At 40.5% G+C, this 14140-nt stretch overlaps 1 protein-coding gene across 2 annotated transcripts in view; it reads right to left on the reverse strand.

Annotated features, from left to right (window-relative positions):
* The window catches only part of LOC141132721 (leukemia inhibitory factor receptor-like), a 150127-nt gene extending 137244 nt beyond the window's left edge, over positions 1-12883 (reverse strand). For both annotated transcript variants that reach the window (XR_012242959.1, XM_073621483.1), the window contains exon 1: positions 12738-12883. The gene's annotated coding sequence lies outside the window, so the exon portion shown is untranslated. The remainder of the gene's footprint in view (positions 1-12737) is intronic.
* Between the last annotated feature and the right edge of the window lie 1257 nt (positions 12884-14140).

Genomic DNA, 14140 nt, shown 5'->3' on the forward strand with positions numbered 1-14140 from the left:
CCTGGAGCGGGGGGCGGGGTCCTCCTTCACCGCCGGGAGGGAGCAGCCTGGAGAAGGGGCGGTGTCCTCCTTCACTGCGGGGGGAGGGAGAAGCCTGGAGAAGAGGAGGTATCCTTCACTGCGGGGAGGGAGCAGCCTGGAGAAGGGGTGGTGTCCTCCTTCACTGTGGGGAGGGAGCAGCCTGGAGAAGGGAGGTGTCCTCCTTCACTGCGGGGAGGGAGCAGCCTGGAGCATGGGCAGTGTCCTCCTTCACCGCTGGGAGGGAGCAGCTTGGAAGAGGGGGTGGTGTCCTCCTACACTACAGGGCGGAAGAAGTCCCAATACAATCACCTGGCTGGAGCCTATACAGAGTTCTACTTAACTGGAAGGCGGGGGACAGGAAGTGGAAGCTGAAGACGGGGGCGGAGTTAGGAGGCGAAGTGGTGGTATCCTCCTGCTGTGCACGCCTCCAAAGTGTGTCATCGATTCCTAGGACGCCGACGGTCCTAGTAACCAATAGCGGTGGGGGTGAGAGAGAAGCAGAGTACAGGCATACAGTGCTGATAGGAGTGTAGTCTGTGAGAGCACACATTGCACCCATTAAGAATGCCTCCCTCAACTGAGCTTCACTACCGCAACTTGTTTCGTCACTGTGCTCCGGGACTCCAGCCGAGATCCGCAGGACCCTGGGACATAGTTGAAGTCTTGGGACGGTCTCACGGAATCTGGGACGGTTGGGAGGTATGGTGTAGCAGTCATTATGAAGTTTAAACTGCCAAAACTAAAAACTATGGGCACCTTACAGATTCCGCAATCACATGGCATATTGGTTCATGTTAGATTTTGTGTAGACAGGGTAAATTTGTTTCCTTTTTTCCTCCCAAGCATTTTTCTTCTTTTATTTTTACTTGTTGATCCCCAGAGGATCGCCATGGTCTCCTTGGTTTGTAGTGTAATGTAACAAATGTAAATTGAAGCATCATACCACTACTAAGAGGTCCAGATAGGACTTTATTCTAATACAAGTCAGGGGGAAATCCAAAAAGTAGCCTACAGGTTTCAGGGGGCCAAAACCACCTCCATCAGGGCTTGGGATTAAAAACAATATAAATAGACTAAAAAGTGAACTAGACCTTTAAATGGTATTTCTTTCAGTGCGATTACAAGCGCAGGTTTTTTCAGCAGGGGCGTTTAGAGGCAGAGGAAAAAAAAAAAAAAAAAAAAAGTTCAAAAACCTGTAAAAGCAGCTTTTTTGAGCTCAAGTGTCCATGAGCCCTAAAAGCGTTTTCATATCTGTTTTTATTAATAGCACACATAAATACAAATTAAGTGTTTTTTTTTTTATTTTTAATACATGAGAATGACAAAGATTGCTCTGAGACTTCCTCAGTCTGATTAAGGGCCGGTTCACACTGGTGTGTGCCAAACAATGCATGCGATTCGTATCGCACTGCTGTGCAGATCACATGCAATGTCTGTGCAAAGAGAATTCAGCCATTCAAACTCTATGGCAGAATTTGCATCACATTAAGACCGAAATTGTGCAGGGCCCTTTTTTGTCAGCACCAGAATCGGATCACAAGGGTGTTCCGATTCCTGCCCGAATTCACAGTTCGCACTTTGATCTGCAAACCAATCAGGGGATGTCATTACCTTTGTATTTAATATGTTGAAGATTATCAGCACCTGATCATTTAGCACATCAGCATTAGCACGGTCTTGGAAGTGTTAGTTATTAAGTGTGCTTATCACACTTATTTTTGTTTACTTATTTTATCATTTATTATTTTTAGTTAGCGCCACATACCTCTTTATTCATTTATTTTTTTCTATTTGGGAACACTTTTATATGTGGGCAGCTTCTCATATCCTTATTTAGTTTATTTGAGCGAGTCTAGGTTTTGTGCATCAGTTTTCTTTCCTTTCTTTCATAATTACCTTTGTATCGACACCCTCAGTGGTTAGCAGAGGGCAGTGTGAACCTTCGGCGATTCAGGTGCGATATGGAAACCCGCACTGAATTCGCAGGGTTTTCCGCATTGCACCAGTGTGAACCGAGCTTAAAAAGTGCAGACATGGCCATCTGATAAATAGCTTGAGCTACGGAGTTCCGTAACCAGTGGCCCTTTTCCACAACAGCTGAAACAGCCAGCCAGATAAAACAGAGACTGATAATAGCCATCTGCAAAAATGTTAAAACGGCCAAGGTACATACATCACAGACTACCAAAAAAACAAACCTGACGCAGATCAGATGCACTGTATATAAATATCTAACAGTAGCCAACAGTAAGGCCGCATTCACACCGGAGTGTTTTGCAGCTCGAAGCTCCCAAAAAGCTTTGGAGCTTCTTTTGTAGCTCAAATCGGGCAAATTGGTGCTTTATGAAGCCGTTTTCCCCAAAGAAATGCACGATTCACACTTTTTTGAGCACTTTTGTGTGCTTTTGGAGTGTTTTGAGCTGATTTTTAAGAGCCGGCGCTTGCCGGCATCCTAACAACCAGTGATTCATCTCTGCTGTCAGCAGCAGGGATGAGTCATCAGTTGTTAAAGAATCGGCACCCGACGGCGTCCTAACAACGATGAGTCATCCCCGCTGTCATGTGATGAAAAACAGAACCAGCATTTGAAAAACAAAAAAAAACAAAAAAAAAAAACAAAAAAAAAACAAAAAAAAAAGAAGAAGAAGGAGGCATGGAGTTCTCCTTCCTCCCCATTTCATATCAGGCGCTTCAGTCCCCCCGCCATGTTAGTTTACTTCGTGTCAGGCTCTATTTATCAACAATGACTCATCGTTGTTAGGACGCTATCTTGTGCCGGCTCCTTAACAACCGATGACTCATCCCTGCTGCTGACAGCCATGGTGAGTCACTGGTTAGGAAGCCTGCAGGTGCCGTCTCAATTACCAAAGCTCAAAAACCCTGTAAAAAAATGTGCAAAGACCATGCATAAAAATTGTGACAAAACACCCAAAAAAATGCTCAAAAACAGCTACGCTCAGGAGTGAATGAAGTGAACCTTTGCAGATGGCCAGCTCACCATTACCTACACACATAGAATACCATATGACCTCCAAATATATCCCCACTTATAGGGGTTTTTTTTTAGCTCTGCCACTTCCCAAAGCAAGGGACATCAGTTCCCAAAAGTAAAAGTCAAAAGAATAACATGGTAGACATCCAATTAAATAAGGGAACCACTCACACATCCAGTCAATAATCATGTACAGAAAATGTGCAAGTAAAGCATGCTTTACATAAATTACTAGATAAATAATGCATAAGATCGGCCCCAGATAAAATCTGCTACATTTTCACTTAAAAGAGCCGCTATGATTTACATAATTACCAAATAAATTATGTATTACTTCACTGTAGCAACCACAAACCCCAAATCAGGAATGTTAGTCACCCATTACACATCCCCGGCTATCTGAAAGTTACATACAACAAATTACTTCTACAAGGAAAAAAAAAAAAATAAAAAAAAAAAAAATCAGATCTTCAGATGTCATGGGCAGTCATTGACCCAAAATAAAGTCAGCAAGTCATCTGCTTCCCACCACAAATCACATAACACGAACGATATCCATGATGACTGAATAACAATCATAAATTATACTAGAGAGCATGCATGTGCTAAATAAGGGAATATCTAAAAATATTAGTCCTTGCATTTTAGGATTATGCAAAAACACAGTGTAGCGCTGAGATCCATCAAAAATACAATATAATATACAGTGCATTAAAGATGTGTAAGCGAGAAATACTATTGTATAAAAGGAAAAATAATAATGTATACAAGTGTTTAATAATAAAGTCCAGTGACTGAACCAGTGAAAACGAGAAATCAACACTATACTGAGCTCATTTAAGCAAATGTCCTCAAATGTGAAGGACTTAGGATCCACTCTTGAGATGACACTTTAAATGGTGGAATAGAGGTGTGACTGGTCATTGAGACGCCGGAAGTAGTATATCTTCCACCAAGAAAATATAGATGTATACTCTTACCAGATGCCAGCGGCAGTGGGTCAGTCGAGCTTGTATGGGCCAAAGCCTTGGACTCCAATGTTCACGAGACTTGAGGGAACTGGAACCTGGTTGGGGATCGATCCAGAAGTAGGTAGTAAGTAGGCAGGAGTCCTCACCTGGACCAATGTAAAGATAAAGAACAACAAAAAGGCTCCATATGGTGCAGGTCAAAAAGGGGGGTTTATTGTAAAAAGTACATACATCAAATCATAGATGTGTACAAAAATGTGATCACAAAGTTAAAAGCAATGTGGATAGTAGTAAAATGCAAGCCCGATGCATTTCGTCCCAATGGACTTCAACTGGGGCATATCGCAGCTCCCCCACATTGCCCATATTTATAAAATATCTGAGTGGTCTTGTAATTGGGAATGAGAGGCATGGCTCCATGTACGGCATCAAAACCGGAAAGCATGGCCATCGGCGTGAGTTGCACACCTCACTCAAAGCCGATGGGCGGAGGAAAGCAACCATGCAACTCTATGTGAGGCATCCGAGCCGTGCCCCCAGAAGGGATGTACCGCCATCATCACGTAATAACGTGGAAACGACAACGGCATCTTACCCTCTCGCAAGACCCGCTCGGAATCTCATAAGCCCGTCTGTCATGTGACTCCCCAAAGAGCGTAAGCGTCATTGCCGTCATAGTGCTATGAGGTAATTACGTTACCAGATATAGTGCGCTCCGGAACTTTAACGAGAGACATTCAAGCCTCGTTATGGATAATTGGCTGACGTGACACCAAAACAGACGGTGACACCAAAACAGCATGCACAAAAACAACAGCAAACAGCATGCACAAACACAAGTGCAATAGACCAAACAGGGCTATAAAAACATAGTAGAAAATAATGCCCACATGAAAGTGGTCTTTGAGCATAATGTAAATGCACTATTGAAACTCAGCACACATATAAAACAAATGTGAAACATCACAAAATGCCTTATCGTAAAATACACATTTTATGAAAAATTGGTCTCTCTTTAAAAGTTATAGATGTGCACAAGTAATATGACAAAATAAAACACAAAAAACGTATGGATCACTCCTGGTTGATGAAACAGTTTATGTCCCAATCAATGTTCATGCCGAACCGTGAGTAGGAGTTGAGCTCATGTATCCAATAGATTTTGAGGCGAGATACCCCGTGTAGGCAGGAATCTCCCCTCCAGTGTGGAACAAATTTATCAATAATTTGGAATTGTGTACCAGTGGGATCTTTACCATACCAGGGAATGCTATGATTAGTACGACCCTTCCTGATGTTGGCCAAGTGCTCATTGACCCTTACCAAGAAGGTTCTAATTGTACGTATTGTTTTTTTACAGGGACAAGTGAGCAAGTATACTATGAATCCGGTGGCGCAAGTAGTAAAAGGTTTCATCTCATAACTGCGTAAAGTAATAGTGGATTGAAAAGTGTCTGTTTTGGGTCTTACACGTGTATTGTGGAGGCAAACATTGCACTTACGGCAAGGGTAATATCCCTTACATCGTTGGAAGAAAGAAACAGTTTTAGGTGGATTAATGGTATTGGGTGCATTCTCTCCATGTATGGATCGAGCACCTCTAAATATGACACTCACACGTTCAGGGAAGACTGGGTCCAAAAACCTGTCACTCTGCAAAACCTTCCAGTGTTTGTTGAGAATCTTTTTGCTTGTGTTATATGGAGAAAGGTAAAAAAGGACCATTTAAATTTATTTTCTTGGATGGGTTTAGGGTGATCTAAAAATACAGTATTTCTATGTACCAAAGCGACTCTATGTCTGTGTCAAGATCAACAGATCCATTTCCCTTTTCCATGAAATCTCTCTTTCAAAACCTGTGATTGATATTGGAAAATCGGCGATATTAGTACAGTTGCGCCGAGGTCGAAAATATTGACTACATGGAACAGGATGTTAACCATTGACCGTGGTGGCAACTGTCGACCGGAAAGTAATCGTTCCGGTCAGTAGGCTTGAAATAGGATTTAAATTATTCCAAGTGATGATTAATAGCCGAAACTTCCAAGTCCACAAAAAAAAAGGATGGTGGTACAACTGGCCTCAACTCATGAAGGCATCTAGAGATTCCATGTCACCCTTCCAAAAGGAAAAATAACGTAATTACGTCATCGCGCTATGATGCTTCTGCACTTTCTGGGGAGTCGCATTACAGACGGGCTTATAAGATTCCAAGCAGGTCTCGCGAGAGGGTACGATGCCATTGTCGCAGCTACGTTATTATGTGATGGTGGCAGTACGTCCCTTCTGTGGGCGCAGCTTGGATGTCTCACAGAGTTGCATGGTTGCTTTCCTCTGCTCATCGACTTTCAAAGTGGAGGCATGCAACTCACGCCGGTGGTCACGCTTTCCGGTTTTGTTGCCGTGGGTGGAACCATGCCTCTCATTCCCAATTACCAGACATTTTTTAAATATGGGCAATGTGGGGGAGCTGTGATATGCCCCAGTTGAAATCCATTGGGACGAAACGCATCGGACTTGCATTTTAGTGCTCCCCACATTGCTTTTAACTTTGTGATCACATTTTTGTACACATCTACGATTTGATGTATGTACTTTTTACAATAAATCCCCCTTTTTGACCTGCACCATATGGAGCCTTTTTGTTTCTCATCATCTTTACACTGGTCCGGGAGAGAACTCCTGCCTACTTACTACCTACTTTTGGATCGATCCCCAGCCGGGTTACAGTTCCATCAAGCCTCGTGCAACATTGGAGTCCAAGGCTTTGGCCGATACAAGCTTGACTGACCCACTGTCGCTGGCACCGTCTGGTAAGAGTATACATCTATATTTTCTTGGTGGAAAATATACTACTTCTGGTGTCTCAATGACCAGTCACACCTCTATTCCACTATTTAAAGTGTCATCTCAAGAGTGGATCCTAAGTCCTTCACATTTGTGGACATTTGCTTAAATGAGCTCAGTATAGTGGTGTTTTCACTGGTTCAGTCACTGGACTTAATTATTATTAAATTACTTGTATACATTGTTATATTTCCTGTATACATTATTTCTAATTTACACATCTTTAATGCACTGTATATTATGTTGTATTTTTGATGGTTCTCAGCGCTACACTGTGTTTTTGCATATTTCTTTGACTTTGGTTAAGCGCAGTAATTTCCCAAACCTTTTCACGCTCGCATCTTAGGAACATGAGAAACGCCGCAATAAAATGTAGCAGATTTTAACCATGGATAATCCTAACATCATCTCTTTTAAAACCAATGTAAAATGTGTGCCTATGAAATAAATAAAAGCAAATCACTCCATACAGTATACACTCACAGATGGCACTTTACATGCAAAATTATCCCACAAATAACCACAACTAAATAATTCATTGTGACTGGGGATAGAAACAAGACACTGCCAAATAATATAGTATGTATATGATGATCCTAAAGTTCTAGTACACCTACAGCTGTCCTGTAGTTCCAGTATGTCTACAGCAATCCTATAGTAAAGCTGGCCATACACTGGTAGAATTTCATTTGAAATATATAATTTTAGAGGGGTCAAGTCAATGTTTATTTTTGACTTTCAAAATTAGAAAAGGATAAAACATTTTTTTTTTCTGGAACAAACATACTTCTGTATATAGCTTTCATTCAGGAAAGTCCATTAGATCCAAAATTAAATGTTTAAAACAAAAGAAATTTTGAAGTGCTTTCAAATGACACTCATCATGTCCTCAGATGTACTGGAGAGTTTTTGTACAAGCGTTCGTTCAAAAATCTACTAGTGTGTGGTCACTTTTATAGCATGTACACAGTGATCCTATAATTATAGTGTGTGTGTGCAGCAATCCTATAGTTATGGTATTATACAGCAATCCTATGGTCATTGTAGAGTATATATAAAGCCTTCCTATAGTTATTGTATGTACACAGTGATCCCATAGTTAGAATATATACATAGTGATTCTATAGTCATAGTATGTACAGAGATCCTATAGTGCGTATATAAAAAGAAATAAATTGTGTATATATATATATATATATATATATATATATATATATATATATATATATATATATATATATATATATATACACACACATATACACAGCCTTCCAATAGATAAGAGTATTTATATAGTGACCCTACCATTATAGCTTGTACACAGTGATATTACACACACACGCACGCACACAGCAGTCCCATAGATATAGTCAATATACAGCGATCCTATAGTTACCCAGGTAGTAGAATCCTAAGACCCCATACACACTATTAGATTTTCTGCAGATTTTTGTCTTTAGATTTACCAAAACCATATAATAATATTATTAATAATAATAATAATAATAATAATCTGAGGGCAAACCTTAAGAGTTTAAATTTGTATGTAATCAGACAGGCCCTTGCACTACATGATTTTGGTAAATCTGAAGACAAACATCTGCAGAAAATCTAACAGTGTGTATGGGATCTTAAGTCTAGGTTCACATCTATGGGTGTTCGGTTGATGCATTTTTGAGGCCCGTTTTCCAGCACATTTTGTGTTTTTTCATGTACGTTTTTAATGTGTTTTTGGGGTGTTAATTCGGATAGGAGGAGGCGTCTGTTGTCATGCAGGAAAACACACCAAAAAAAAAAATAATCACATTTACATGTGTTTTTCGTGCATTTTTCATGCAATTCCTTGAAGTCTATAAAGTCAAAAACGCACTGTGCTACGTATAAAAAAAGTCCCTGCACCTTTCCAAAAATCGCATAGATAGATGTGAACGTGACCCATAAGAACTAATGTTAACAGACTGTAGTGCGTTTCTGCAAACACACCACAAAAAGCATAGCGGTGAACCTAGCCTGAGCTTCAGGGAGACTTTCTTGCAGCTTTGGTGTACCTAAACTCTTTCCATGCTGCTGTGAAGGAGCACAGGACACAGCCAACACATGGACATATTATATAAACAGATTGTGCTTTTAACCTTTACAAGCTGCCTTTCAAACAAGAACAAAAAAAAAAAAAAAAAAAAAAGGACTTTCCTACATTCAGGGCTCATTCACATGGGTGGTAAAAATAGGCTGCTGAGCCATGGTTTTACTGCCCCTCAATCACCCCTCCTAAGCTGCAATGGCAGGTGGATGGGCTTGCGTGTGTGGCAAAAATTATACTTATGCTGCATTCGGTGGGCAGGGCAGCCGCCAAACATGACCCATTGAAGTGAATAGCCCCCCCCAACAACCCCAATGCAAAGCAGTTGCAGTGCAGTGGGTTTTTCAGGGATAAAATGCGCAGCAAGGAGGAAACATATTGCCTCCCAGCCATCTGTCAACTGTGCTCCTCTGTGAATCGCTTTTCAGAGGGGCGCCAAGGGCTGCCACAAACCTGTACTATTTTTTGCAGTGCACAAGTGTGAATGAGCTCCATTGTAACCCTTTTGTTCAGAATTAATATTCGTCAGGCAATGCACAATAAATTTCACAGGTGCAAACGCAGCCTTAGTCCTCATTCACACCTATGTGATTTGTTGTGCAATAAAGAGGAATTCCATTAATGTCAATGGGGCCTATTCACACCTATGCATGATTTTTTGACCGTGTACACTTCAATTGCAGAGCATGAAAAATGCATAAAAAAAAAAAAAGAAAAAAAAAAAAAGCAGATGCACAAGTGTGAATCTAGCCTTATACCACTGAAAAATCATTACATACATTTATACACATTTAGAAATAAAGGTTTATAAACACACACATCCCAGTGTAAACAAAGTCTTAAATAACTAGATTCTAGCACACAGAACATTTCTATGACGTTTCTGGCCAATAACGTTCACCAGGAAGATTTCCAGAGGCAATAATTTCCACAAACACATTTCTTATATCAGACAGTTGGCAATTATTCCTATAACATGAGACTGCGGATCAAGAGGATTTTTATCCATTTCTAAACACACCATCGTCCCTGGGAGCACTTGGCATAAATGTCACAAAACAAGAGTAATAACAATCCATCAACAAGTACACAGCACTGCACATATACAGAACAATGACATCAAGATAAAAACATCAGTACAATCAGGGGGAGGGAAACAACAACCATGGTGGAGTCCCCAATGTATGGGAAAGTGTCTACATAACTTGTCACATTGTAACGTCATTCCCAGGGACAGTCTGCAGCTAAGAAAGTCTAGCAATCCCATCACACTCAGTCCAGACCTGCAATACCTCCGGGCCCTTACAGTCCCTGAAAGGATGTCTTTATTATATCAAAATATAATTTGGTATTTTCAAAAATAGACAATAACATATTAAAATAAATACAAAAAATAAATAAAAAAGGTAAATAAAAATAAAATTTTAAATGAAGATCTGTTGGGAAGAGAGGGGCAGTTTGAAATAAATGGCCAGTTTTAAAACCAAACTAATCTGTGATCCTGGGTCTGTCCTTGGAGATCTGGCATCTTACATGAAAATACATAAATAAATAATAATAATAATAAAAAAAGCTTATAAAAGCAGAGTATATAGAGGGGGGGGGGGGGTAAGAAATAAGAGGTCGGTATTGAGAAACAGGGGCTATAAGGCTGGATTCACACCTATGGTATTTCTAGTGCTTTTTTGCATTTTGCAGATTTGCAGTACAGTCCATATAACATGGTTTCCTATGGAACACGTTCTGTAGTGCAAATTTGCAAAATGCAAAAAGAACTAAAACCGAATCTGGATATTACAAAAAATCTGGTGCAGCTGTGCATTGAAACCAATCAGCTTCTAACTTTAGCTTGTTCAATTAAGCGTTGACAATAAAACCTGGAAGCTGATTGGTTTCTATGCAGAGCTGCACCAGATTTTTGCATTCTTTGCAGTTAAAAAAAAAAAATGAAACCTAGTCAGCTTATGAAGACAGAAACCTGGTTCACATTAGATTCAGTTAGGTGTATTTTTAATCTGCATGAAAAACACATGCATGGCGTTTACCATGGATTCCAATGGCCATAGTTCACAACAGTGCAGTCTACAAAAGTAGAACCTGCTGCATTTTCTGTATTGAAAATATCTGGAATGCTGTAAAATGCATGTAAACACATTAGAATACATGTAAATGAACCCAAAAAAAAAAAAAAAAAACAACAACACACCGGAATGGACATTGCCTTGAGATTTTTTCAAGTGTCAAAATTAAAAAAAAAAAAAAAAAATGCACTGGAATGCATGGAAATGCATCAAAAAGGCATGTAAACACATATTCAAAATCGCATCCAAAACACAGAAATCAGCAGTGGCGAACCAGTTGTTAGGCTGGATTCACACCTATGCATTTTTAGTGCTTTTTGCACTACAGTCCAATTAAAATGGTTTCCTATGGAATATGTTCTGTAGTACAAATCTGTAAAATGCACTAAAAATGCCATAGGTGTGAATCCAGCCTTAGGGAAGAATTGGCGTCAACAGGGAGAGATCTGTGAACCTGGAACTGTCCTTGGAGATGTATCAATGTATCAATAGTAGTAAAAAAAAAAACAAAAAACCTATAGAGACAGAATAAATGCAGAAAGGGGTCAGTAAGAAATAAGGGATTAGTTTAATACATCTATCTATCAGGGATGAAAAAATACAAGGGGCAGATCTAGGATCCTGGGACTGTCTTTGGGGAGCTGACATTTTCCTAAAGCTGGCCATACATTATACAATTTTCTCGTACAACTTTCCTTTAGATTTACCCAAACCATATAATCTGAGGTCAAACCTAAACACTTTCAATTTGTATGCAATCAAGCAGGCCCTCGCACTACACAGTTGAAGGTAAATCTAAAGAAAATTGAATAAGAAAACTGTATGGTGTATGGCCAGCTTTACAATGTATCAATAAATGTTAAAAAAAAACAAGTTTATAAAAACAGTTGATTTAGAAGAAGGGGGTCAGAGATTGGGGTCAGTACTGAGGATCAGGGACAGATCTGGGATCTTATATTCTACAATATATGAATAAATGTAAAATAATAATAATAATATTATAAAAAAAAAAAAAAAAAAAAAAGTTTATAAAAACAGAGTGGATATAGAAGGGGCTCAGTTAGAGATCAGGGGGTCTCAGTACTGAGGATCAGGGGACAGATGTAATATCCTGGAATCTAACATTCTACAAACAATGTATCAAATGTAAAATAATAATAATAATAATAATAAAGCAAGTTTATAAAAACAGAGTTGATATAGAAAAGGGGTCAATTAGAAATCAGGGGTCAGTACTGAGGAGGATATGTGATATTCTGCAAACAATAAATGCAAAACAAAATATTTAATAATAATAATAATTAAAAGCAAGTTTATAAAAAGAGATCTGACCGTCCTGGGATCTGACATTCTACAAACAATGTATCCAAAGATGTAAAAAATAAATAGATAGGCAGCTGAAGAAAGCAGAGATCGGGGTGAGGAGGTAGAAATGAGTGGCCCGTTCATTGCAGGGACAGATGAGTGATCCCAGGAGCTGACAATCTACATACAATGTACCAATCACAGTATAAGACCCATAAAGACATTGTGATCAGGGAAGGGGTGAGCGGTAATCAGTGCTGAGGACCGGGACAGCTCGGTGGTCCCGGGTCGGTGTATACGATGCAGCCACTGATCAGTCCCCCGTGGTCGGTGAATCCTGTACACATTCCCAGCACAACGTACGCCGATCCCCATCCAGCACCGCCGGGCCTCCCCCGGGATCATGCAGCCCCGGTCCCCCCCGGTCCCCTGTGACTCACATGGCACGGCGCTCCGCTGTCAGTCGGTGGAGATGTCCGCAGGGTGAGGGGGAGATGAGTCACTCCGGGATCTCTACATTGTCCTCATCCCTGACCACAGCAAGGGAGACGGTGACGTCACTGACCGGGGATCACTGCGCCCCGCCCACTACAGGGAGGAGACCAGGAGAGCAGGCTGGGCTGTGTGTGTGTGTATTGTGTGTATACAGGGTGTATATTGTGTGTATACAGTGTGTACTGTGTGTGTATATTGTGTGTATACAGTGTGTACTGTGTGTATACTGTGCCTTGAAAAACTATTCATACCCCTGGACATTTTCCACGTTTTGTTACAACCAAAAACATAAATGTATTTTATTGGGATTTTATGTATTAGACGAACACAAAGTGGCACATAATTGTGAAGTGGAAGGAAGATGATAAATGGTTTTCAAAAATGTTTACAAATAAATATGTGAAAAGTGTGGCGTGCATTTGTATTCAGCCCCCCTGAGTCAATACTTTGTAGAACCACCTTTCACTGCAATTACAGCTGCAAGTCTTTTTGGGGATGTCTCTACCAGCTTTGCACATCTAGAGAGTGACATTTTTGCTCATTCTTCTTTGCAAAATCACTCAAGCTCTGTCAGATTGGATGGAGAGCGTCTGTGAACAGCAATTTTCAAGTCTTGCCACAGATTCTCAATTGGATTTAGGTCTGGACTTTAACCGCTTCCCGACCGCCTCATGCAGATACACTGCGGCAGAAGGGCACGTACAGGCAGATGAATGTACCTGTACATTGCCCTTTAAGAGGCAGCTTGCGGGCGCACACCGGGAGCTCCGTGACCATGATTGCGGGTCCCGCGGACTGGATGTCCGCGGGGATATCCGCGATCATCTCACAGTGAGGAAGGACAGGGAGATGCTAATGTAGACAAGCATCTCCCCGTTCTGCCTAATGACACTGTCACTGATCTCTGCTCCCTGTAATCGGGAGCGGTGGTCAGTGACGTGTCACACACAGCCCATCCCCCCCACAGTTAGAATCACTCCCTAGGACACACTTAACCCCTACAGCGCCATCTAGTGGTTAACCCCTTCACTGCCAGTGACATTTTTACAGTAATCAATGCAATTTTTTTAGCATTGATCTCTGTATTAATGACAGTGGTCCCAAAAATGTGTCAAAATTGTCCGATGTGTCCGCCATAATGTCTCAGTCACAATAAAAATCACTGATCGCCACCATTACTAGTAAAAAAAAATTATCAATAAAAATGCCATAAAACTATCCCCTATTTTGTAGACGCTATAACTTTTGTGCAAACCAATCAATATACGCTTATTGCGATTTTTTTTTTTTTACCAAAAATATGTAGATGAATACATATCGGCCTAAACTGAGGAAAAAAATGTTTTTT

This window comes from Aquarana catesbeiana, linkage group LG01, assembly GCF_042186555.1.
Source record: "Aquarana catesbeiana isolate 2022-GZ linkage group LG01, ASM4218655v1, whole genome shotgun sequence".
NCBI lineage: Eukaryota > Metazoa > Chordata > Amphibia > Anura > Ranidae > Aquarana > Aquarana catesbeiana.